The 26,895-nt window shown below is 43.9% G+C and overlaps 1 protein-coding gene across 9 annotated transcripts in view; it reads right to left on the bottom strand.

The window, feature by feature from the left end:
• The window catches only part of LOC120942938 (protein prune homolog 2), a 159,259-nt gene that overhangs the window by 115,652 nt on the left and 16,712 nt on the right, over positions 1-26,895 (bottom strand). Inside the window, exon 1 of one of the 9 annotated variants that reach the window (XM_040355946.1) lies at positions 16,785-16,952. The exons of the other annotated variants lie outside the window; for them this stretch is intronic. The gene's annotated coding sequence lies outside the window, so the exon portion shown is untranslated. Of the gene's footprint in view, positions 1-16,784; positions 16,953-26,895 lie in introns of those variants that run through there. 9 annotated transcript variants of the gene reach the window in all.

Below are 26,895 nucleotides of genomic sequence, written 5' to 3'. Positions count from 1 at the left end.
CTGGTAGCAATTATGGCTTATCCATTTTATGAATATCGACTTATTTAGTTACTTTGTTTCACTGTGCCAGAAGTAAAAATATCCCCACTGTTACTGAGTTCTGCAGACTTTCCCTTTGTATACTGTTGCTTTCTTCAGCCTTCTTGGTTATTCTGGAAAACTTGTGAGACACTGCTACCCTTCAGTTTGCAATACAATCTGCTTCTTTTTTTTTTTTTAGTTTATCTATGTTGGAAATATTGTGGTCTGCTGTGCTGCTTACTTCAATTATCTGTGTCAGCACAGAGTTTCCATTCATATCCTTGTTCTACAGATTGTTGCTTTGGTTACTACATAAAAAACACTTTTAGGCAAACTCAGAGTTATTACCACTGATATAATCAACAGTGCAGTAGTCAGCATGGGATGGGCATGTGGGGGATTCTGGCTTCTGTGTTGCCTAAAGATGCAATAGTGAAAGGGGGGCAGTGAGTAGGAATTTGTGGTTATTGGGGTATTTGCAATAAGGTACAGGAAAAGAGGAAAGTAAAGTGCAGCAGTTTAGATGCCAGCAGCAGGGCAGCCTTACACAGCTTTAAGCCTGGGCCCACCGGGGCCCGACCCCCAATGATAACCGGGGGGGGGGGGGGGGTGCTGACGAAAAAGCTTATGTCTTCTCTTCTCTCCTCTCTCCAGCCCCAAGCTGATTACCGGGGGGCAGATTTGGACCAGTTAATGGTCAGGCCTGAGAAGTGACCAAACTGCGTTATGACGGACATAACCCCCGGCAGTGACAGGGTAGGGTCTCCCAAAAAGAGTAGCATGTCATCAGCGTATAGCATAATTTTCCCATGAATGCTACCATACCGAAACCCATCAATCACGGCACTCGACCGTATCATGCCATAAATGCATGCCTAAAACGTCACCGCTACCATACCGAAACCCATCAATCACGGCACTCGACCGTATCATGCCATAAATGCATGCCTAAAACGTCATTTAACTGAGCTAGTGTTATTTTTAAAGGTATCTCTACTTCCCCCACCACAGATCTACCTGGTTCAGTAGTTATACAGTGGGGATCGAAGGTTTGGGCACCCCAGGTAAAAATGTGTATTAATGTGCATAACGAAGCCAAGGAAAGATGGAAAAATCTCCAAAAGGCAGCAAATTACAGATTATACATTCTTATAATATGTCAAAAAAAGTTAGATTTTAATTCCATCATTTACACTTTCAAAATTACAGAAAACAAAAAATGGTGTCTGCAAAAGTTTGGGCACCCTGCAGAGTTAATATCTTATACTGCCCCCTTTGGCAAATATCACAGCTTGTAAACGCTTTTTGTAGCCAGCCAAGAGTCTTTCAATTCTTGTTTGAGGTATCTTTGCCCATTCTTCCTTACAAAAGTCTTCCAGTTCTTTGAGATTTCTGGGCTGTCTGTCACGCACTGCTCTTTTAAGGTCTATCCATAGATTTTCAATTATGTTGAGGTCAGGAGATTGTGAAGGCCATGGCAAAACCTTCAGTTTACGCCTCTTGATGTAATCCTCCGTGGATTTTGAGGTGTGTTTAGGATCATTATCCATTTGTAGAAGCCATCCTCTCTTTAACTTCAGCTTTTTCACAGATGGCATCAAGTTACCATCCAAAATTTGCTGAAATTTTATTGAATCCATTTTTCCTTCTACTCGTGAAATGTTCCCTGTGCCACTGGCTGCAATACAACCCCAAAGCATGATTGATCCACCCCCATGCTTAACAGTTGGACAGAGGTTCTTTTCATTAAATTATGTGCCCTTTCTTCTCCAAACGTACCTTTGCTCATTCCGGCCAAAAAGTTCTATTTTAAACTCATCGGTCCACAGAACTTGCTTCCAAAATGCATCAGGCTTGTCTATATGTTCATTTGCAAAGTCCAAATGCTGATTTTTGTGATGAGAACGTAGAAGAGGTTTTCTTCTGATGACTCTTCCATGAAGACCATATTTGTACAAGTATCTTTTTATAGTGGAATAGTGTACCACAACTCCAGTGTCTGCCAGATCTTTCTGGAGGGATCTTGCAGTCAAACGTGGGTTTTGAATTGCTTTTCTCACAATCCTGCGAGCTGTTCTGTCTGATTTTTTTCTTAGTCTTTTAGATCTTGCTTAAACTTCCACTGTTCCTGATGACTGCCATTTCTTAATTACATTCCGAACAGAGGATATTGACATCTGAAAACGCTTTTCTATCTTCTTATAGCCTTCTCCAGCTTTGTGAGCGTCAACTATTTTCAGTTTCAGTTTTCTAGACAACTGCTTAGAAGAACCCATCATGCTGATTGTTGGGGCAAGGTCAGATGAGTCTGGACATTTAAAACCTTTGAGATTGACATCACCTGGTCTTCAGGTGCCAAAAAAGCACTAAACCAAATTAATCTTTTGGTTTACAACTTTGAGCCTGGCTAATATGGAAAAAAAATTATATTCCATATATATATATATTTAATTGCATATTGCTAAAAACGCATCTCATCCCAACCCTTTTTTGTAGGCCAATCTGTACTTGCCTTCTCCATGCTGGTAACCCTCTTCAGGCAGAACGACAGTCCTGCCATTCTGCCCATTGCCCTTGAGTTCAGGAAGATCCTGCCAGTAACAGGTGCTCCAGGTTCCCTGGTTCACGATCGCGGGTGCCATTGCGTGCGCACCTCTGTTGGTGACAGGCGGGCTATTTAAACCTGCCTGTCACAAAAAGTAATCTTGCGGTGCCCGGTGCCCTCTGTCGGTGGAGGCGATTGGATCCTGTCCCCTGCTTGGTTGGCTGCCGAGTGAGGGCAAGATGGCCCCCACCCGGCTCCATACTATAGCAGAGTAAAACTCGATGTCAAAACGTCACATCTGCTCATAGTTCTCAAAGGAACATTTTTTTTCAAACAACTTTTATTTTAAATTGCATTTTAGTGTAAATATGAGATCTGAGGTCTTTTTGACCCCAGATGTCATATTTAAGAGGTCCTGTCATGCCTTTTTTCCTGTTACAAGGGATGTTTACAGTGACACAATTTTTTTTAAAGAACAGTGTAAAATAAATAAGTAAAAAGTTAAATAAATAAGAAAAAAATGGTTTTAACACACCCAGTCCCACCGAGCTCGCGTGCAGAAGTGAACACATAGGTGAGTAGCGCCCACATATGAAAATGGAGTTCAAACCACACACATGAGGCATCACCATGACTGTTATGCCCTGTACACACGATCGGTTCGTCTGATGAAAACGGGCCGATGGACCGTTTTCATTGGACAAACCGATCGTGTGTGGACCCCATCAGTTTTTTTCCCATCGGTGAAAAAAAAAAGAACCTGTTTTAAAATGTTTGTATGGTTAAAAAAACGATAGAAAAAAACGATCGTCCGTGGGGAAATCCATTGGTAAAAAATCCACGCATGCTCAGAAGTCGACGTATCAAGTCGACGCATGCTCGGAAGCATTGAACTTCATTTTCCTCTGCACGTCGTTGTGTTTTACGTCGCCGCGTTGGACACGATCGGATTTTTAACCGATGTGTGTAGGCAAGACTGATGAAAGTCAGCTTCATCGGATATCTGATGAAAAAATCCATCGGATCGTTTTCATCAGATGAACCGATCGTGTGTATAGGGCATAAGAGTGAGAACAATAATTCTAGCTCCTCTGTAACTCAAAACATGCAACCTGTAGAATTTTTTAAGCGTCGCCTAAAAACTTGTCTCCATTGTCGCCATTCCACGAGAGGGTGCAATTTTGAAGCATGACATATTGGTTATCAATTTACTCAGAGTAATATCATCTTTCATAATATAAAAACAAAATTGGACAACTTTACTGTTGTCTTATTTTTAATTAAAAAAAAGTGTATTTTTCCCCCAAAAAAGTGCGCTTGTAAGACCGATGTGCAAAAATGGTGTGACATGAAAGTATTGCAACAACCACCAATTAGTTCTCTAGGGTGTTAAAAAAAAAAAATAGTGTTTGGGGGTTCTAAGAAATTTTCTAGCAAAAATTTTTTTTTTAACTTGTAAACAACAAGTTTAAAACGTAGGCAAGGTCCTTAAGTGGTTAAAAAGGAACTGAGGAATAAAGGTCGAATACTAGTACCCTGCTTTCGTTTTATAGTTCTATTTAACTGCACTGTAAAAATCTACAATAGAATTAGCAGCTGGCAGCTACAGTCCCACGCTGAGCCTGATAAGCTTTAAAACATATATCTTTTTTAACAGTCATTGAAGAAGGTGTGAAGATTCTTGTAGCTTTGTCTCTATTAAAGTGTTACTAAACATAGAAATGCAGTTATTTTAGTAAATATAAACTGCTAAATACCCTTTTTCATCCGCAGTTAGAGCAGTCTTGTGACTTCTATCAGTGTCTGGGTAAAGCTTGTAGGAGGAGTTTTCATTCTGCTCTTATTGTCCTTTCTGGCTGCAGGACCCCTAATCCTCTGCCTGGACAGTGCTGATTGGCCAAGTGCTAATCACATGTACTCTCCTAAGAAAACAAAAAAAACTCTCTAGCAACACAAACTAAACTGTGCAGCTTGTCCCCTAGCCTTTGTTCTATCAGCAGATAGATTGGGGACTGTGGACGAAAGGGGAGGAACAAAGAAGACAGGATCAATCAGCCTTTTTACACAATGCAGAGGATTAACAGTGGGTATATGTATGCAGATACAGACTTATTTTACTTTATTCCATCAAGGGATGCTGTAGTAGAAATAGCCGGCAGGGCCAGTGATCAATTTTAATGTGGTTCCAAATGAACCAGTCGAAATTTGAACAGTAAAGCATTAGTTAAACATTATGCATTGTACCTCCTGGTTCAAGAAAGAAAGTGGCATATGACACCACCTTTAATAGTGCACCATAGTGCAGGCTTCCTGCACTTTGAAGCTAAAGCATTGGCTTTTGCAGCTGCTGACAGCACAGGCTGGAGCCTGGAGCATCTAGCTCAGAAACTAGAAACAGTTGCAGTCTGTGGCAACTATATCGATCATCCATAACTATGACCACCCACCTAGTATTGAATAGGTCCACCTTTTTCCACCAAAATGGCCCGTTTGGCTGCCAAAAAACCCCTGACTTGTTAAGTCATGGATGCCAGTAGACATCTGAAGGTATGCTGTGGTATCTGGCACCAAGCGGTTAGTTGCAGACCCTTTAAGTCCTGTAAGTTATGAGACCAATACCCAACAGATGGTTTGGCAGGGGCAGGCCCCCTCAAATACTCATTATCAGCTCTGCAGGGAGAAGATAGTTTGGGTGGAAGCTGGATATGGAATGCTAGGAGGCTATCGGTGGCTCATTGAGGGTAACCCCCTAATCTGGGGGAGGGGGGTGACCTCGAACCTGGGAGTTCAGGGAGGGATCCTTTGATATTCCAAGGAGGATTCCTGTCCAGTGGCATGGGAGCAGGTGTGAGGACAGCCAGGTGGGCTGGTGAGTAATACAGTCAGGGAGGACTGAGAGGCAGCCTGAGAGGACTGGGTGAGAGTAGTCTGAGGTGGATACAGAATCAGTCTGGGAGGACTGTGGAAGATTAGCCAGGAGGGCTAGTCAAAGAGGTAGCTGCAGCCAGGTGGGCTGGCAGTGCCTGAAGAGGTGGTGCTGGGATCAGTAGCCACAGAAGGACAGCTGGCCACCACTAGGACTTTACTACACAACCAAGGGGCCTGTGGTCCCTGCCTGTAATGGGCATTTGCTACATCTGACTGAGCCCTGTACAGAAGAAATTGTCCCTGAGAAGTTCTGATAAAACCAGTTGGCATCCCATAATACCACATTTTAACCCTTTCCTCGGCCACTAGCGGGGGTTAAAAGCACTGCTATAACAGTGGTAAAGAGCAGCTAAAACTAGTGGTGCTTTACCGCTAATGCGGCTGCGCTAGCAGTATGAAAGGGCTCTTAGGGTTGTTGCTACCCCTTCACTAACCTGACATTGTCCCCTTCCTTACTTGATGCTGACCCTTACCTAAAAAAATGCTGAGATGCAGAAGGCAGTGTCAGTGCTCCCCAATATAATGACATCGAGTAGGAGTTCAGAGGGCAAGAGACCTACTGCTGGATTGCAGGCATAGGGAGGGAGGTCCATCTCAGTCAAGTAATAAACAAATTAATGATGTCATGTTGTTGAGCTGAGTTTGAGAAGTAGAGTACAGCTGCCTGTCGCTGTAATCGGGCAGCAGGACTCTCATTCTAAAACTCTACCCGAAAGTGTGACAACCTTTAATAAGTCAGTTCCCTGTGCATGCAATCGACTTAAGTAGAGCACAGTGAAGTTATCCTGAGGTCCATGGAACCCCATCATTTATGCGTGACAGTCCCACAAATTCAGGATTGTTGAGAGGTATGATCATTTAAAAAAAGAGTTGATTCACTAAAGAAGTACAAATTGTTCACTTCAAATGTAATTGGATGGTTGTGGCTTCATCCTATCACGTGCATGCAAAAATTCAGGTTTTTTTTCTTGCATATTAGGTTTTATTTTGCATTAGGTATTCTTTGCAAAGATAAATTTTTCCTTAGTTTTATCTCTTTCACTAATTAAAGTGAAAGTTCACTTTGCAAAGTGTAAATTCTCCATTGCTGGAGAAAATCAACCCCAATGCATGTGTGTCACTGAACTATCCATTATTTATAAAGAGTTTAGTTAAATACTAAAGTGGTAGATACTGTTCACTTTAAAAAGTGAATAATCATCACTCAACTTAGAAACTTAGGGCCAGATTCACATAGAACTGCGGCGGCGTAACGTATCGTAGATACGTTACACCGCCGCAAGTTTTCATCGCAAGTGCCTGATTCACAGAGCACTTGCGATGAACACTACGCCGGCAGCCTCCGGCGCAAGGCGGGCCAATTTAAATGGGCGTGTGCCATTTAAATTAGGCGCGCTCCCACGCCGGACCTACTGCACATGCTCCGTTTCGCAAATCCAGTCATGCTTTGCGCGATGTGACGTCATTTTTTCGAACGGCGACGCGCATAGCGTACTTCCATATTCCCGGACGTGTTACGCAAACGAAGTTCATTTTTAAATTTCGACGCGGGAACGACGGCCATACTTTAGACAGCAATAGCAATACGACGACTAACTTTGCGACGGGAAACTAGACTAGCGGCGACGTAGCGAACGCGAAAATCCGTCGGGGATCCGCCGTAACTGCTAATTTGCATACCCGACGCTGGTTTACAACGCAAACTCCACCCAGCGGCGGCCGCGGTATTGCATCCTAAGATCCGACAGTGTAAAATAATTACACCTGTCGGATCTTATGGATATCTATGCGTAAGGCCCCATACTCACGACCAAACATGTCTGCTGAAACTGGCCCGCAGGCCAGTTTCAGCAGACATGTTTGGTCGTGTGTGGGCGCGAGCGGGCCGAATTCCAGCAAACATTTGCCCGCCGGGCCTTTTCCCAGCAGACAAATATTCCTGGACTTGTTTTAAAACAGCCCGCTGGAATTCAGCCCGCTCGGACATGTACGGTCGTCAGTACAGACCTACCGTACATGTCCAGGCGCCCGCCGTCCCTCGCATGCGTCGAATGACTTCGACGCATGCGTGGAAGCATTTTAAAGGCGGGCCGCCCACGTCGCCGCGTCATTGTCGCGGCGACACCGCGTCATCGACGCGGCGACACCGCGGACACGCCCCGCGTATTGTTTACGCGCGGACTTCTGTACGATGGTGTGTACAACCATCGTACAGAAGCCCTCTGGCAGACATGTATGGTGAAAACGGTCCGACGGACCGCTTTCACCATACATGTTTGTCCGTGTGTACCCGGCCTTACTGATTCTATGAATCAGTCGCATAGATAGAAACAGAGATACGACGGCGTATCAGGAGAAACGCCATCGTATCTCTTTGGTGAATCTGGCCCTATGTTACTAACTAGTTACTAACATTCATTTAGGAAACTGAACATTCTCTTTACTAAATGAACAGCATCCAGCTTTTATAATGAGATTATATTGTGCCAAGTCCAAAGGAAATGCAAATTAAAATCCGTTGGTAGAAACTCAGTGGAAAATATACAGTATAATATGATATAAAACCAACTTATATTGCTATTTTTTTCTTCACAATGAATACAGTTTTTGTCCTGTGTTTTTAGAAATCTGAAAAGAATTTATTCCTCTGGAACATCCAGTACAAATTTTGTTTTTGGCCAGCAAACTAAAACTTCTAAAGGAAAAAAACAATCTGACCAATCAAAGAACCTGTTTTTAAGTTTTAAGTATACAACAGATACATTTACAATAACAGGTAAGAGTGTTTGGACTAAAATCCATGATTTTCATCAGATTTACCATAGAACAAAATAACTTTGCAGGACTTCATTATGTAAAGCAATCCGCCAAAAAATAAAAACATAATGGCAACGTAGCTTCGCCAGGACATTTTATTGCTAATTGAATTGCACTGCTTTTCAAGTTTTCATATGTTAAAAATTATCAACTTATTTGTTTGGTTTATAAAATGAGATTTCCAAAATAGATTGATCATTTTAAATTCAAGCAAGTGAAACACAATGACATGGTCACCTCTAAATGACTTTTCAGTATATAAAAAGGAGAGTAGATCGGTGTCTATTGCCAAATCTATTAGGAGCTATTATTTGTGCATTGTGGTTTATGTTATTTAATCTTAAAGAAAATGACATTTACTTATGAAGGAGAACCTATTGATTTGGTGCTTTTATTAGCTAAAAATCCACTTAGAACGTATCTTAGAAAGATGAGCTTAATAATGTGATAGGCCAGCATGAAGAATTAGGAATTGGGAATCTTTCTCAATAAATTGTGTGAATATTGACTTTAACTATCCAATCATGTGGAAAGCAAATTCTTGTTTACTTAGTTCATCTGCACATGGTTGGTTATTCAAAATAAACAAAACTTTGCTGTTTACTTGTTTAGATACTTGGAAGCCTGACTATGAAAACTCCCGCAAGCTAACTTCCTGCCTGGGTGCGCAGATGCTTTGGGGTACATAAAATTACAAAAATGCTATCTAAAAATGAAACTCATGGAATTTATTTGTGTATTGACATTGAGCTAGCTTGGCTCAATTTATGTATCCATATCTGATATCTGGAGGGGCACTAGGAAAGTGGTAAATCACAGAAGTAGTCCATGCTACATACTGTAAGGCCTCGTACCCACGATAGGTTAAACAGAGGACAACGGTCTGATGGACAGCTTTCATCGGTCAAAACCGATCGTGTGTGGGCCCCATAGGTTATTTAACCATCGGTTAAAAAAAGCCAACTTGCTTTAAATTTAACCGATGGATTCCTAACCGATAGGTCAAAACCGATCGTTAGTAGGCACAACCATCCACGCATGCTCAGAATCAAGTCGACGCATGCTTGGAAGCATTGAACTTTGTTTTTTTCAGCACGTCGTTGTGTTTTACGTCACCGCGTTCTGACGCGATCGTTTTTTTAACCGATGGTGTGTAGGCACGACGGACCATCAGTCAGCTTCATCAGTTAACCGATGAAAACGGTCCATCAGATCGTTCTCATCGGATGGACTGATCGTGTGTACGCGGCTTAAGAGCTGTGGTCTTCTGGGTTTTGTGTGAGGGGCTTCCTATTTGAATACAGGGTTTTGCTTGTTTCACCACTCTTGTATTATTTTAAATTAATTCTCTGATTGGGTGAGATGAAGGTCGTGACAGCACTGCCCTCCTCTCTACCTCAACCAATCAGATATTGTATTGTATTTATTAAAAAACATACAAGGCATTCTATGAATGGCAGAGGTGTTGAGCAAGTGAACGGTGTGCAGAGGGGAAGCCCTTTACATAGAACCCAGAAGATTTTGGCTCTTGCTGTATGTAGCATGGATTACTTACAGTGATTTAAAGTATTCCCATCGGTCTTTCTGATATCAGATATGGCCATGTACATCCAGCCAAGCTGGTCTAATGTAAGTAAGCACAAACAACAATTTCTCTGAGATTAGCTTTAACATTTTTAAGGTGTATGCTTTTATAGTGTGAAGGAAATTAAGGCGGAAGTAAGTCCATAGATTTAACAGTTTTTAATGCTGGGAATGTAACTGTCACATGGTATTCAGACCCTATGCTCAGTATTTAATATAAGCACCCTTTTGATCTAATACAGCCATGAGTCTTTTTGGGAAAGATGCAACAAGTTTTTCACACCTGGATTTGGGGATCCTCTGCCATTCCTCCTTGCAGATCCTCTCCAGTTCTTTCAGTTTGGATGGTAAATGTTGGTGGACAGCCATTTTTAGGTCTCTCCGGAGATGCTCATTTGGGTTTAAGTCAAGAACAGCCACGGAGTTGTTGTGAAGCCACTACTTCCTTATTTTAGCTGTGTGCTTAGGGTCATTGTCTTGTTGGAAGGTAAACCTTCGGCCCAGTCTGAGGTCCTGAGCACTCTGGAGAAGGTTTTCGTCTAGGATATCCCTGTACTTGGCTGCATTCATCTTGCGCCTTCATATTTCCTGTCCCTGCAGCTGAAAAACACCTCCACAGCATGATGCTGCCACCACCATGCTTCACTGTTGGGACTGTATTGGACAGGTGATGAGCAGTGCCTGGTTTTCTCTACACATACTGCTTAGAATTAAGGCCAAAAAGTTCTATCTTGGTTCCATCTGACCAAAGAATCTTATTTCTCCCCATCTTGGAGTCCTTCAGGTGTTTTTTTTAGCAAACTTCATGCGGGCTTTCATGTGTATTGGAGAGGCTTCCGTCGGGCCACTCTGCCATAAAGCCCCGACTGGTGAAGGGCTGCAGTGATGGTTGACTTTCTGCAACTTTCTCCCATCTCCCGACTGCATCTCTGGAGCTCAGCCACAGTGATCTTTGGGTTATTCTTTACCTCTCTCACCAAGACTCTTCTCCCCCGATAGCTCAGTTTGGCCGGACGGCCAGCTCTAGGAAAGGTTCTGGTCGTCCCAAACGTCTTCCATTTAAGGATTATGGAGGCCACTGTGCTCTTAGGAACCTTAAGTGCAGCAGAATTTTTTTGTAACCTTGGCCAGATCTGTGCCTTGCCACAATTCTGTCTCTGAGCTCTTCAGGCAGTTCCTTTGACCTCATGATTCTCATTTGCCCTGACATGCACTGTGAGCTGTAATGTCTTATATAGACAGGTGTGTGGCTTTCCTAATCAAGTCCAATCAGTATAATGAAACACAGCAGGACTCAAATGAAGGTGTAGAACCATCTCAAGGATGATCAGAAGAAATGGACAGCACCTGAGTTAAATATATGAGTGTCACATCAAAGGGTCTGAATACTTAGGACCATGTGATATTTCAGTTTTTCTTTTTTAATAAATCTGAAAAAATTTCAACAGGTCTGTGTTTTTCTGTCAATATGGGGTGCTGTGTGTACATTAATGAGGACAAATGAACTTAAATGATTTTAGCAAATGGCTGCAATATAACAAAGAGTGGAAAATTTAAGGGGGTCTGAATACTTTCCGTACCCACTGTACTGCATTTGCTACATATTCTACCAACTGTAATCAGAAAAATTAACTAGCTTCAGATGTTGTTATATATGTGCCCATGTGTGTTTAAATGTCAAATAAATTACCATATATAAGTTGCAATATATACTAAGCAACTTAATCCAAGAGTGACCAGCCAGACAATAACTTGCTTGGTCATCATGGGGAACATTTGTTTTATCTGCGGTAATAAACAAATTGTTTTCACCTATTACTCAAAGATTTGAGCAATGTGCAGCTTGTTTAGTTATTATTGGCATGCAAAGAATATTTATTGTTTTACAGTTGTACAAGACTGTATAATAAAACTTTTCTTACCGTCCTGCTAGCGCACCGCTCCAGTGTGAAAGCCCTTGAAATTTCCCGCCGTGCTTTGCGCGAAATGACGTCACCCGACGTAATGTTTTGAACGGCGATGTGCGTTACGTACTTTCGTATTCCCAGACGACTTACGCAAAAAAAAAAATTTAATTTGACGCGGGAACGACAGCCATACTTTAACATGGGCTGTTTAATTTTTACACCACCTAAATAGCAATCGCAACTTTACGACGGGAAAAGCCGACTAGCGACGACGTAAGAGAATGCGACGAACGCGCGTACCTTCGTGGATCGCCGTAAACAGCTAATTAGCATACCCGACGCGGAAAACGACGCGAACTCCACCAAGCGGGCGCCAAAGTATTGCATCCTAAGATCCGAAGGCGTACAAAGCCGTACGCCTGTCGGATCTTAGCCAAATGCCGTCGTATCTTTGTTTGTGAATTACAAATAAAGATACGACGAGGCAAATTTGAAAGTACGCCAGAGTATCAGCAGATACTCCGGCGTACTTTTTCTGTGAATCTGGCCCCTAGTACCTATTGACACAACTTGACATGCTTGACTTTCCAAATTGTTGTTATTGTATTAAATACCAAAATATGTAGAAAAGCTACTAGAGGCTAGGTAGATTAGCCTCTGCAAATACTCTGCCTAATTACTTAGCAACTATTGAGATAAGATATAAACCAGACAGGAAGTGAATCTTTTTCAAGGAGTAGTTGAATAAGAGTGAGTGAGAAGGTACACTAAAGCAAAAACAGGGTGTTGCATTGCGAAGCATGGCCTGAATTTGCAATGAAAAAATATATATTATAGTTTACCATTTCTTAGATGGCTGCATTAGGTTTCTCTCTGATGCTTTCTTTCTTCTATTTTCATCTGGTGATCCAGCCAGTAAGTCTGTTGTTTTTCAAAAGAGCAAGCTGTCTTGCAGTTACAGCAGGGCCGGACTGGAAATAAAAACCAGCCCTGGAAATTATTTTATACCAGCCCAGGAGGAGATGTCAGAGGCTACGGACATGGTACAGGAGATATCAGAGGCTACGGACATGGTACAGGAGATGTCAGAGGCTGCAGACATAGTACAGGAGATGTCAGAGGCTGCGGACATGGTAGAGGAGATATCAGAGGCTGAGGACATGCTACTGGGGAGGTCAGAGGCTGCCACCATGGTGCAGAAGATGTCAGAGGCTGCAGACATGATACAGGAGATGTCAGAGGCTGCGGACATGATATAGGAGAGAGATGCCAGAGGCTGTGGACATAGTACAGAAGATGTCAGAGGCTGCGGACATGATATAGGAGAGAGATGCCAGAGGCTGTGGACATAGTACAGAAGATATCAGAGGCTGCAGACATTTTACAGAAGATGTCAGAGACTTCGGACATGGTACAGGAGATGTCAGAGGCTGCAGACATGGTACAGGAGATGTCGGAGGCTTCGGTTATGGCACAGGATAGGAGGAGATGTCAGAGGCTGTGGACATGGCACAGAAGAGTAATACCAGGAGGTGGTCAGAGGCTGTGGAGCGGTCCGGTCCTACCCGGCCGTGATGAGAGGTGCGCCCCACTGCCGAGACCTCACTGAGACGAGTGCCACTGCTACATTACATTTAGAAATGGTGCCGCCCGGCGCCATTACTTCACTGCGCATGTGGCCCCCTGCCCGAAAATGGCTGAGCGTGTACAGGCTTTCCCGAGCCCAGCTAGCTTTGGCATGGCGGCGGCGCAAGCGCAGTTGACATTTCGGTCCAGGCCCGCAGCCATATTTTTTATGGGAGCCACTGCTCTCAAAGCAGCCCCAGGACAGACTGTCTTGCCAGACTACCGGGAAATCACAGCTACCTACCCAGTAGGCCAGTCCAGCGTTACAGGGATGAGGCAAACCATTTACTACTGAGATGGGTGCATACTATGATATTATTTATGTTTATGTAAAACCTGTATCCCAAAAAGAAACAAAACTGCTGTAATTGCTTAGAAAGTGTTAGCTGGAGTTTGGTTTCAATTTGTAAGGCAGTATTTTTTTTATTTTTTTTGTTCAACCAGCCGGTTGAATGAAAGAAACTTACTTGATTCCCTAATCCACACAGTGGGGAGACTTTCCCACCAATAGAATACACTGATCAGCACTGCCATCTATAGCTGGCAGCACTGATCATATGGAAATTTTCCAACAGGCTAGTAGTAGTACAGAAGTAGATTGATATGCTGACTTCATCCCTGCCGAACCAGCCGAAGTTCAATCTATTTATGACCATCAATAGTGTATCTAAATCTGCTAGTACATTTACTGTACATAAAGGTACTTATTTAGTTACTTCCTGTTATTGGGTGACAACTGCTTCCCAGTCACGTTTACATCTTTGCGTAATTGTTAATGGCACCCCATACATCTGCAAACGTACACATTTTCCTGTACACCAAACCATATGGTGCTCTAGCACCATGCAGGTCAATGCTGCATGTTTTTGGAAAAGAGTCAGTGACTTATTTTTTGCAAAAGAAATTTAAAAAAATTACTTTCTGCGCTGTGAAATGATCTTGGGGGCAGCTTTCTCATATAAGTAATATACCCAAAACTTAAATCCACATTTATATAAAACAAAATGTGCAGCGCCAATGTAATCAGTGAAATAAAGTTTAAAGTCCTCAGAGAACCCCTTGATAACGTCCTATTGGACGAAACGCAATGGGGAAGGAGCTGCTAGTGCCGTCATGCCATCCTGGGTCGGCAGCAGCTTTGTATGTAAGACATTCATGATTTTTTATATATGCTTTTAACGATACATGAATTTAAAATAAATGCTACACTACCAAAGCATTTTTCTTTACGTAGGGAGGCTCTCTGATCTTCTTATTAGCTTTTTTACACTAGACTTTTTTTCCCTGGATTTTTGTAGTCGATTTTTTTATTTTTCTAAGCTACACACCTTAGTTAATCTTTATCATCTTTATCATCTTAAATGAAAGATCTGCCCTACATGCGATGTGCAGGAATGCTAGAAAAATGCACAGAACTGGGCCCACACCTGTAGGTGTTAACACATATTGTCCTAGTCCACTGTTGTCACCATCAGGAAGCAAGTCCAAAGCAATGATGTGCAGCCCACAATGGTGCAAGTGAATGCAGAAAGAAAGTAGGCTGAAAGAGGCTGGAGGAGATCAGCAATACTGAGATGCAACAAAAGGGGGACACAAGGTAAAATCTGAATGAACTTACTAAAAGAAAGTCACTTTTTTTATGATATATACCATATATACCCGAGTATAAGCTGAGTTTTTAAGCACATTTTTTGGTGCTGAAAATGCCCCCCTCAGCTTATACTCGAGTCACCTTTTTGTGCCTGATCTCCCGGAATTTGCGGACCTGGTAACGGCCGTAGGTCCCCTGAATCCCAAACTCTTTCTCCACAAGTGTGCAAAGTTTGTTGTCCAAAGGGACCTACGGCTGGGGAGCACTGATTTTTCAAAGCCGGGCACCCATTCCATAGACTTCCATGTTAAATGGTAATTTCTCCAGTGACTTTGGGGACCCGGTACTGGCCGGTCGTAGGTCTTCTGAACCCCAAACATGGCACACATGTAGCGTCACTAGTGTGAAAAGTTTGTTGTCTGGGAGACCTACGGCCAGGGAGCACCGATTTTTCAAATCTGGGTACCCTTTCCATAGACTCCCATGTTAAACATCAGTCTAGTCATGGGCACAGTAAGGCATCGGCACAGTGAGGCATGGGCACAGTGAGGCATGCACATGGACGCAGTGAAGCATGCAGATGGACACCCTAAGCTTATGTTCCAGTCAATACGTTTTCCCTTTTTTTTGTGGTAAAATTAGGTGCCTCGGCTTATATTCGGGTCGGCTTATACTCGAGTATATACGGTATACCTTTAGAAAAATAATGCTATCTAGTTATGGTATAGATTTACTTTAATCCTTTTTAAAGCTTATGGATTAGGTAAAAATAACACAAATACAATTTTTTTTTCCCATACTGATAAAACTTAATTAAAATGTTATTCTATTTCTCTTATAAAAAACTGTTTTATGCACCCTTTTAGGACACTAATTTCTAATAGTCATATACAGAAGGTTTCATTGTCTAGGTTGCACTTTACAAGCCTGTAAATGTTTACGGTAATGATAGGGGTCATTGATATACATGATGAGCCAGCTGCACTTACACTCTCCCCCTTTAAGCCATTACAGTGTTTGAAGGCTGCATTTAAAGGAGGGGGTAGCACAAACGGGAAGGCTCCAACATGTTCTCAGTTCTCAGGCCACACCGTAGCTTTCACCATAGCAGCAAGGGTTATACTTTACAGAACAATAATCAGTCTTACCATCTGCCCCTCTGTATTTATAATACTATGTTTAGAGCCTGGATACATTTTTTAACGTCGCCTTCCAATTTTTTTATTTTTATTTTTTGCTCGTAGCATTCTTACTATTGCGTATAACCACTTTAAAGATGCAATTAGAAGCATGTGACACAGTGGATGCAAATAAGAGAAAGTGAATTGTAATTAGAAAACCACAGCTATCTTCACGCATGTATTAAAACATAGGATGAACGTTAAAACAACAGAACCAGCCTTTTTTTTTCTCTCCTATACAGACGCCAGCACTATATATAGGATTCGCATAGCTGCTGCTAAAAATAGAATCTACGAAGCAAGCAATCAGAACGCATATACGTCTTATCAGCATAGAAATATAATATCCTAACAAAACACACACAATATAAATCAGAGCATCACTGTAAAATAGAAACAACACAATTCTGCTAGGTATTAGCATACAGCTGCCTGGATGCTTTAGCTAAAGCCATAGTGCTTTGCATCCTCCTTGCTTACAATTGTCTCTGTCACTGCTTCTTTTTTTTTTTTTTAACAAAAAACAAACATAAATGATTGTTTAAGGTTTACAATTGCAGGATCGCCATTCTAAACACATTTACCTTGCAAATGATTGAAATAGCTCCCTGCCCGCAGAGTCTTTGTAAAGATGCTTACTGTAGTCTCAGCATCCCTCTTTGTTTTGCATGGAATGCAGCGTTCCACCATGTTCTGGTCACATGACCCGTGGTACATCTAAATAGAGACGATCACCTGCTCTCAACTGAACGCAGTGTGAAGCAGATGCAGTGATCTGAAGAATCATTTAAGGAGGACCAATATGAGAAGACAAGAACCGTGGGGAATGACGCTGGTTTTATAGAAGTTTGTCTATTGAATACATTGTTTTTAAAAAAAAATTATGATTGTATGTTAAAATCACTATGTTTATAAAATATATTCTGTAAAAAAAACTGACCTTTTGTATTTTTTTTATTTAGATAATAAAGAAGAGTGGAAACTTATTTATTTATTATATTGGACTAAATTAATCATATGTGTTAGATAAAAAAAAAAGACAAATAAGTTTAAGTGTTTTTTAAATAAAAATAACAAACATGCTTAATTGCCTATACTTACCTGCTCTCTGGTTCTGCACAGAGCAGCCCCAATCCTCCTCTTCTGGGGTCCCCTGCTGGTGCTCTGTACTCCTCCTCATAATCAGGTGCCCCCCAGGAAAGCCACTTTCCATGGGGGCACCCATGCTCACTCACAGTCCCACTGCTGCGTCTATTGACACAGACCACAAGACTCAGCCCCTGGCTCCCCGCTCCCATGTCAAATCTTTCCCGCTGCTATCAATCTGTCCAAAGAGGAGTGAGACAGCAGCGGGAGCTGCTGCGCTCGTGCACATCGCTGGATCAGATCGGCTCATGAAAGGAAAAGGGGGGGTCTGGGGGGCAGCTGCAGCACAAAAGGTTTTTCACCCTAATGCATTCTATGCATTAACCACTTTCAGACCAGCCGCTGTCATTATACTGTGGCAGGTATGTTCTCCTGGGCGAATCGGCGTAGGTGTACATCGGCCGCTTTAAGAGCGATAGGGGATGCACACAGAGCCAATGTGCGTGGTCAGCCGCTGCAATGTCCGCCGGCCACCCGCGATCACTCTACAGAGAGCCAGAATGGGGATCTGTTAATGTAAACATACAGATCCCTGTTCTGACAGGGCAGGGGAGACAGATCTGCTGTTCCTAGTGATTAGGAACAGCAATCTCTCTCCTCCTTCAGTCAGTCCCATCCCCCACAGTTAAAAACCTCCCAGGGAAAACATTTAACCCCTTGATCCCCCCAGTGTTAATCCCTTCCCTGCCAGTGACATTTACACAGTAATCAGTGCATTTTTATAGCACTGATCTCTGTATAAATGTCAATGGTCCCAAAAATATGTCAAAAGGATCCAATCTGTCGCCATTACCAGTAAAAACAATAAAATAATTAAAAGTCCCTAAATCTATCCCCTATTTTGTAGATGCTATAACTTTTGCGCAAACCAATCAATACACGCTTATTGCGTTTTTTTTACTAAACATATGTAGATGAATACATATTGGAATAAACTGATGAAGAAATTATTTTTTTTTTTTTTTTACACACATTTTGGCACATTGTTTAAATGTGTGTTTTTAATTGCTCACTGTAATCTCGTGTGATATAGCAGGATTACAGTATGAGGAAGTAAAAAATACAAAAGTTGAACATGAATCAGCACACATTATACACCACATATTAATAAAATAATAAAGTTACATTCCTACCAAACAATATACATTAACCTAATTATTAAAATACATTGTTTTTATCAATATTTAAAGCTCATACATGTGCCTATTTAAATGTGAATGGTGTATAGTATATGAACGGAAATCCACATATGTAATGCAGCTATACACCATTCATATAAATGAAAAATACATTTATGATCATTCATTTTATTTATTTTTAATAACGTATACAAATATAAACCCTGTATAACTGTAATAGAACAGTCTATGGGTAAAACCATATTCTAGGGTTTACAATTTTTTTTTACTAATAAATAAAAAAATTATATAAAAATGACTTTAATAATAATGCAGGTAGAATTTTTATATATATATATATATATATATATATATATATATATATATATATATATATATATATATATATATATATATATATATCTATAGATATACATAGAAATAAACACACACATATATATGCTATATGATGGTGTATGTGTGTGTGTGTGTATATATATATATATATATATATATATATATATGTATATATATATATATATATATATATATATATATATATATATATATATATATATATATATATATATATATATATATATATATATATATATATAAGCAGGGCCCTCTGATCATTCCTGTATTAAATTGTATTGTAACTATAATGTTTATAATGCTGCGTAAACTGTTGGCGCTATATAAATCCTGTATAATAATAATATATACACTATAAATTCCTAACCTGCTAATTTTGGGGTGTGTAATAAGTGGAGAAGATGTGATCTGACTGTATGGCTGCTTGTGTGTGAAGCATGGAAGTCAAAAGACTTCCTTCTTCCTCCACAATACTCAGCCAGCTTCACGCTTCTCACTCTGATTCTCCACCTCTGAGATGGTGAATCAGAAAGTGAGAATTCTGTCACAGATCTCCAGTGAGGTGCTGAGATCACACCTTCATAAACTGGCCGTTTCTGTGACAGTGAGTTACAGATTCTCACTGTGGTGAGATAATCAGTGAAGAACATGTTCTCAACTGATTACCTCAGCTTCATAAACTGTGTATGACCTGAGATCAGCAGTGAGAATCGGGATCACCGCTGATCTCACTTTCATAAAAGGACACCTCAATCCATGAATGACTGCAGTGAAAAAGTGTCCCATATAATTCACCAAGGAATTTAAATCATCAATAAAATATCAAAAAATATATAATTACAAATATATAAAAGAGACGTGTCCAGTGCAATAATAACGTGCAGATGAAAACAATCCAATACTCAAAAAGGCAATATCAAGCAAAAAATATAAAGTGCATAAGTGCTTCACTTCTATTCAGATTCCATGATGATTGCTTCAGTGCATGATAAAGATTTTTTATTTTTTCAAATTTGTCACAATATTTTTGTTTATGGCGCAAAAAATAAAAACCACAGAGGTGATCAAATACCAGCTGTGGGGAAAAAAGAACATCAAATTTTGTTTGGTTTGCACGACCGTCGTCGTGCAATTGTCAGTTAAAGAGAAAAAAATGGCCTGGTCATTAAGGGGGCAAATCCTTCCAGTCCTTAAGTGGCTAAAACTTAAGGCTCCATGCACCCCGGGCGGGGGGGGGGGGCATGACCTGGACATGGCTGAGTGAAGCTGCCTTTCTCCAGAGCTCTCGGCCTCAAACCCCACTTAACAGCAGAAAAACAATCTAAATTGGTATGAACTCAAACAAAAAGTACAGGACGAGAGCAGCTACAAGGGGGACACCCGCAGGCAAAAAAATCGGGGGAAATCCAGCGTTATTTTCAACTACTACAGGAGATCTCCCCTGGAGCCAGGGCTGCAGCATCGAGAGGCCCTCCACGTGGCGCAGCACAGCAGGCCCAACTCCTGGAAACCGGTCCCCTCTCCCCGGGGGTCTCCACAAGCTCCTTACCTGCTTCCCAGGACCAGCAACGGGACATCATGTCCCTCCAAATGCCTCAGGATGCCGGCCTTCCTGAACAAGACATTAGGGCGCTGCTGCAGGCCCTCCCCACCCAATCCGATATTGCGGCCCCCCCCCACCCGAATGGACATTGAATCCCTAATCCTCCACTTGAGGAAACTCACCGCCGAGACATCCAGTAGGTGAGAGGCGAAATCTCCAACACAGCGGACCGGGTGACCACAGGGGAGACGTCGATCACGTCACTGGAGGATCGGGTGCTTGCCCTGGAGCAATCCCGCGATCAGCACCGAGACGCGGCAGTGGCACTCCAGCTCCACCTGGAGGACATCAAAGACCGGAGCCGCCGCAATAACCTGCGACTCCGAGGCATTCCGGAAGACACAGAGACGGGGGACCTGGGAGAGAAGGTGAGGGACATCTTCCGCACGATCCTGGAGGACCCGGAGGCTCATGTGCTGCTAGACAGATCTACAGATCCGAGCAGGCCATGCGACGTGGTCTGCCGACTCCATAGATACGCACAGAAAGAAGCCATCCTGCGCCGCGCATAAGACTATGGTAACATAGAAGCGGAGGGCTCCCAGATAAAAATCCTCCCGGATCTCTCCAGGGCAACTTTGAAACGAAGGGCCCTCCTACCACCCCTCCTGGACCTGGCTAAACACAAAGGCTTTACGTACAGATGGGGATACCCCTTCGCGGTGACGTTCCGCAAAGAAGCAAGTGCCTTTACCCTGCAGACCGCCCCTGACCTTCCAGCGCTGTTCCAATTCATGGAAGCGGACCAGATACCAGTACCTGACTGGCTGCAACTACTCCCGCGAGTAATGGGCAGATTGGGAATCTCCACATTCCATGGCCTGGTGCTTCCTCGCCTGCAGAGAGGCAGACGGCGACAGAGAGCGGCTTTGGGGGACGCATGTAAGTAGGTCCTGGGCCATCCATCCATCCCTGGCAACGTCTCCCTTCCTGCACTGACACTACCGAGTTTTCCCCCTCACTGTGCTGTACCAATGACTGTGCCCCGTGGCCTCCTCCCTTATCTTGGCGGGTAAGTGGCCGGTGGGGATCGATGGGATGCCCCCCCCTGCTGCGGAGCCGCAGTGGTCGGCGGGGACCATGCCTGCCTTCACCGGAGTGTAATACCTCCCCGTGGGTGGGAACCGAGGCTGTTGGTCTCATGCTGCACGGCGGTGCAAGATTTTTGCCGCCACTTAAAACTCTCCAGGGACTTGGCCTGTGGTTGCCTATTTGGGACCTAAACCTCCCCATCCTGATTTATTTTGGGGGACAGCATTTCCCCCGCCCCCCCTTTCCCTCCCCCCCTCATCGGCCTACATGGTACCACCACGATCTGGACTGCCGCACAAGGAGGACTGGGGATGTGGAGACTCACTCCTGACCGTGCATTGGGTGGGGGCTGAGGGGGTTGGGGGGTCCTGGACTGGATTCCCCCTCCTGGGGTCAGGAGGACACGGTGCTAACGACTTGGGGTCCCCATTGAGGGGACCCCCCCCGCACTTTGGGATTGAGTGAGCTGGACTCGGACTTGGGGTCCTGGTTGAGGGGGGTGGAGGGTGCTTACACAATTTTGATCCGGCATTGCATTATATTACTGTCAGCTGAGCCCCATCCCTCTCTCTGAGCGGGCTGTGCGGGGCATGGGAGGGGTGAGGCAATGGCACTTTGGGGTACATACAACCCCAGGTAGGAGGGAAATACTCTGCCGAAGCCACAGTGGGAGGACTGGGCTCCAATTAGATCATTGATCAGGGATGATGAAAAATGGGGAATGCTTAGGCCCCCAATTTGAATCTGACACATATTAGCTATGACCAGTGGATAGCGATGTTTGCACTGTTTTCTGTTATTTTAGTATTTTTATTGCACTTTACTACGGCCTGTTTCTCTTATTATTTGTATTTTGTTTTCGTTTTGTTGATTGTATTTTACATGATAGAATACAATGTTCATTTTAGGACTGTTATACAGTTATAGGAAGAACCTTCTCATATTTGCCGGGGGTGGTCTGAGAGAGCCGGGGGCTTGTTCGCTGGCCCTGCCTACCCACCACCCCAAATAGGACTGTGCTCGATACCCAGGATTTCCCTGGGGAGCGTTCTAGCTGGTTAGGCTTATTTAGTACCCCCCAACACCCTTTGTCCCACTCACTGAGTACCTCTGACCTCCCCCCCCCTGTTTCTCCTCCCACACCTCCCCTGGGACCTTTCCCCCCCCCCCACCCACGGAAATGGACGAACTCCATGTAATATCCTTAAACGCCAAAGACCTAAACACGCCCGAAAAACATTGGGTGCTCCTCCATGACATGCACTGCATGAAAGCGGACATTGTCCTCTTGCAGGAAACACACTTTAGAGACGGCTCCCTACCTGTGCTTAAGAATCGTTTTTACCCCCATGTCTATTACTCTGCGTATGCGGAAACCAAGTCTAGGGGTGTGTCGATCCTCATCTCGGCAAGAGTACCGTAGACATACACAGACACAAAGACGGACATGCAGGGACGATTCTTATTCTTGAAGGGCCAGATAGAAGAGGTGAAGGTGACCCTTGCGAACCTTTATGCTCCGAACGACCACCAAGACGCATTTATTAAACGCCACATAGAGCGACTCACAAAGTACAGGGAGGGACAGTTGATTGCGGGTGGTGATCTCAACATACCGTTGACACCGTCGGAGGACACCTCCTCCGTTACCTAATGCACCTCACGAGACGCGCGTAAACGCATTTATTCAGCCCTACACTCCGCTCAACTGATTGACGCATGGCGCCTACTACACCCGGGGAGAGGGACTATACTTTACACTCTAGGCAACTACAGCACGCCGATAGTGACGTGGGGTGGTGTGGGAGGCGCACAAGGCGGTGATTAGGGGTGTCCTCATTAAACACGGCTCCCGCCTAAAGCGTCAATGGACTACTCAACTGAACCAACTTCTACATAAACTGCAAAGCCTAAAAACAAACCACAAACTAGCACCCACCAGACAATTGGGAGCTGAGCTTGACACCGTCCGTACACAAATCACGGACCTGTTGACCTTTAAGGCCAAATCGGCGCTACAGATTTGCAGAAAGAAAATTTAAAACGGGGACAAATGTGTAGACTTCTGGCCCAAACGTTACGGTCACAAAAGCTAACGTCCTACATCCCACACATTGCGTCCGCCAGCGGCCAGAGGGCTTCCCTGCCTCAACACATTACGGAAGAATTTAGAGCTTATTACAACTCCCTCTATAACCTAAACACGACACTTCAACTGTGGGTATGGAGTTGGATGTATGGGATTGTACTATGTTTTTTATTTTGTTTGTTTATTTTTTTTGTGGTTGAACTGGGTGGACTTGTGTCTTTTTTCAACCTGACTAACTATGTAACTATGTAACTCCACACCCAGAATGCGACAGCGAAATACATAGCCGATTCCCACATGCCATCACTGTCAACGGAAACCAAAGATTTATTAGAAGACCCCATCCGCTGCCAGAGCTGCAGATGGCACTTAAAGCCACCAAATCGGGTAAGGCCCTGGGCCCAGACAGCCCTACTGCCACTTACTACAAGACCCTCCTCCCCTCCCTAGGCCAACACATGGTGTAACTATACAATGACCTCAGTTCGGGGAAAACACTACACAGGGTCACGTTACAAGCGCAATTATCAGTCATACACAAGGAAGGCAAGGACCCAGCGCAGTGCGGGAGCTACCGTCCAATTTCCCTTTTGAACAAAGACCTCAAACTTTTCACTAAGCTCATTGCCACTAGACTACAACGACATCTTCCACATCTGATCCACCTAGACCAGGTAGGCTTCGTACCAACTAGGTAAGCTCTACACATAGCGAACGCCACCAAGTCACTGTGTATATTCTTGGGAACAGACGCAGAGAAAGCGCTCGACAGGGAAAAGTGGGAATTTATGTTTGCGACGCTGAATCACATAGGGTTGGGAACCAAAATTATGAATTGGATAGCAGCGGCGTACTCGTGACCAACGGCCAGGGTCAGAGCGAACGTGTTCTCTCTGATACCTTTCCAATAAACAATGGCATGAGGCAGGGGTGCCCACTTTCGCCCCTGTTGTTCACGCTGTCTCTAGAACCCTTCCTGTGCCACATTAGATTGAACCAACCAACCAACTTAATGCAAGAGTTCGATTTATATGGGCAGGTCTCGAACTTGAAGATTAACTTTGGTAAGTCGGAGGCGATGGGTATAGGGATTCCCCAGCCCCTACTCACAAGCCTTAAAGCGCACTTCCACCTCAAATGGTCGAACACGGCGTTAAAATATCTGGGCACCTTCATCCCTACAACTATTCCATGCCTTTTCAAACTCAACTTCCCTCCCCTCCTCAAGACAGTGCAGACACTACTAGAGCAATGGAACGGCGGTCTCTACTCATGGTTTGGATGCTGTAGCATCCTCAAGATGTCGATTCTACCCAAGTTCCTTTATCTCCTGCAGGCCCTCCCAATTCATATCACAGTCAGCTACTTCAAACAAATACAGGCCACTTTCATTAAGTTCCTATGGGCAGGGAAAAAACCTTGCATACATAAAAAGATACTCACAATGCCAAAGAAATTCGGTGGACTAGCAATGCCTGAGATCCGAACCTATTACCACGCAGTACACCTTGGTAGACTCCTAGACTGGTGTCGACATACAGACACCAAACTGTGGTCACAGCTCGAACAAGCGCAAAGCGCAGTCCCCCTCCTTAGGGCCCCATGGTGCCTGACGGCCCTGGCACTAGCCTCACTGACCGGCAATACGGTCAAAACATGTGCACACCTGTTGGCACACTCCTCTCTCTCAACCTGCTGAGACCCATATTGGGCAACCCTCAGTTTCAACCGGGCACGAGAGACAGACCCTTCCAGGCCCTAAGAGAGGCAGGCATGCATCAAGCTTCGCACTTCAGTAATATGGGAAGATGGCGGACGGTGGCGGAGCTCTCGGATCCGGGAGGCTTATACCGCCTAGACTTTATGAGGGCATTACAGCTAAGTAATTTCCTTGCCAGCCTTCCCCCTCCCGAGGATGCAAATCAACCCCTGATGGAGTTTGAGGGGCTTTGTACAGAGACGGGTGTGCTGCCACACACGCTTTCCCTAACCTATGATATGCTCATTGCACCGTCCGAAAATTACCAACCCCTGAGGCCCCGTACACACGGCCGAGGAACTCGACGTGCTTGGCACGTCGAGTTCCTCGTCGAGTTCTGGGATGAAGCCGCCGAGGAGCTCGGCGGGACGCCTTCTCCCATAGAACAACGAGAAAATAGAGAACATGTTCTCTATTTTCTCGTCGAGCTCCTCGGCGGCTCCATCGAGCCAAAACTGTACAGACGACAGAGTTTCTCGGCAGAATCCGGGTTTTGACCGAGTTTCTCGGTGAATTCTGCCGAGAAACTCTGTCGTGTGTACGAGGCCTGAGTCTTCTCAAATGGCAAAGAGACCTGAACTGCCACTTTACCACCACCCAAAAACAGAATATACTCAGGTTCACACACAAGTCCTCCTTATGCACCAAGACTCAGGAAACAAACTACAAACTCCTCACGCGCTGGTATAGAACGCCAGACCGGTTGCATATGTTTTTCCCAACAACGCCAGACCTTTGTTGGCGCTGCCAAGAGGAGAGGGGCACCCTTTTACATATCTTCTGGTCCTGCCCTCGACTTCAGAATTTCTGGGGGGAGGTCCGCAGGATAACTCAACAATTTACAGACCGCACCGTCCCTACTTCCTTCTGCATGCTAATGACACACCAGCTCGCATTTACAAAAACTCTGTCGTGCGTCATTTACTGGACACAGCGAAGGCCTGCATTCCTATTTTATGGAAGTCCCTGCACCCACCGACCGTTGCCTCATGGTTTAAAAGAGTAGATGAGGTGGGTAGGTTGGAGCTCCTGGTCCTAACCAGCCAAAACAGACAAGAAAGGTTCAAAACAACCTGGCAACATTGGAATCTCTTTAAGTACTCCCCTGAAGGACAACTCCTGAGGGGAGCTGACCTGACACCCTGAGAGTCGGATTAGATCTGACTCCATCCCGCCCCCCTACACTAAATCCACATTGAATTCCCATAATTGCTTTGATACTGCTGAAGGGGACGCCTTAATACATAGATAGACAGTGCCACTACACAGGCGAGAGCCTAGACCCAGGTCTGTGGGTCCAACCCCCCCTCCTCCCCACCCCCCCCTGCCTCCCCCCCATCTTTCTTCTGTTCTTGGGCAGTCTCGCCTACTTTCTTCTATTTTCTTACCCTGCTACACTAATACCTTTTGATGAAAAAGGAAAAAGAGGGAGCTTGACCCGGTGGGCCACAGTATGTTGACTAAATTCAGACAAAGAAAAAAAACATTTAGAAGGGAAATTTAAGGAAAGGGTAAGTGAACCAACATTGCACTAGCTTAAAGGAACCTATTTAGAAAAACAAAACAAAAAAAA

The sequence above is a fragment of the Rana temporaria genome, chromosome 1 (genome assembly GCF_905171775.1).
Source record: "Rana temporaria chromosome 1, aRanTem1.1, whole genome shotgun sequence".
Lineage (NCBI taxonomy): Eukaryota > Metazoa > Chordata > Amphibia > Anura > Ranidae > Rana > Rana temporaria.
The sequence above is the reverse complement of the archived record's forward strand: the minus strand, read 5'-3'. Positions and strand labels throughout refer to the sequence as shown.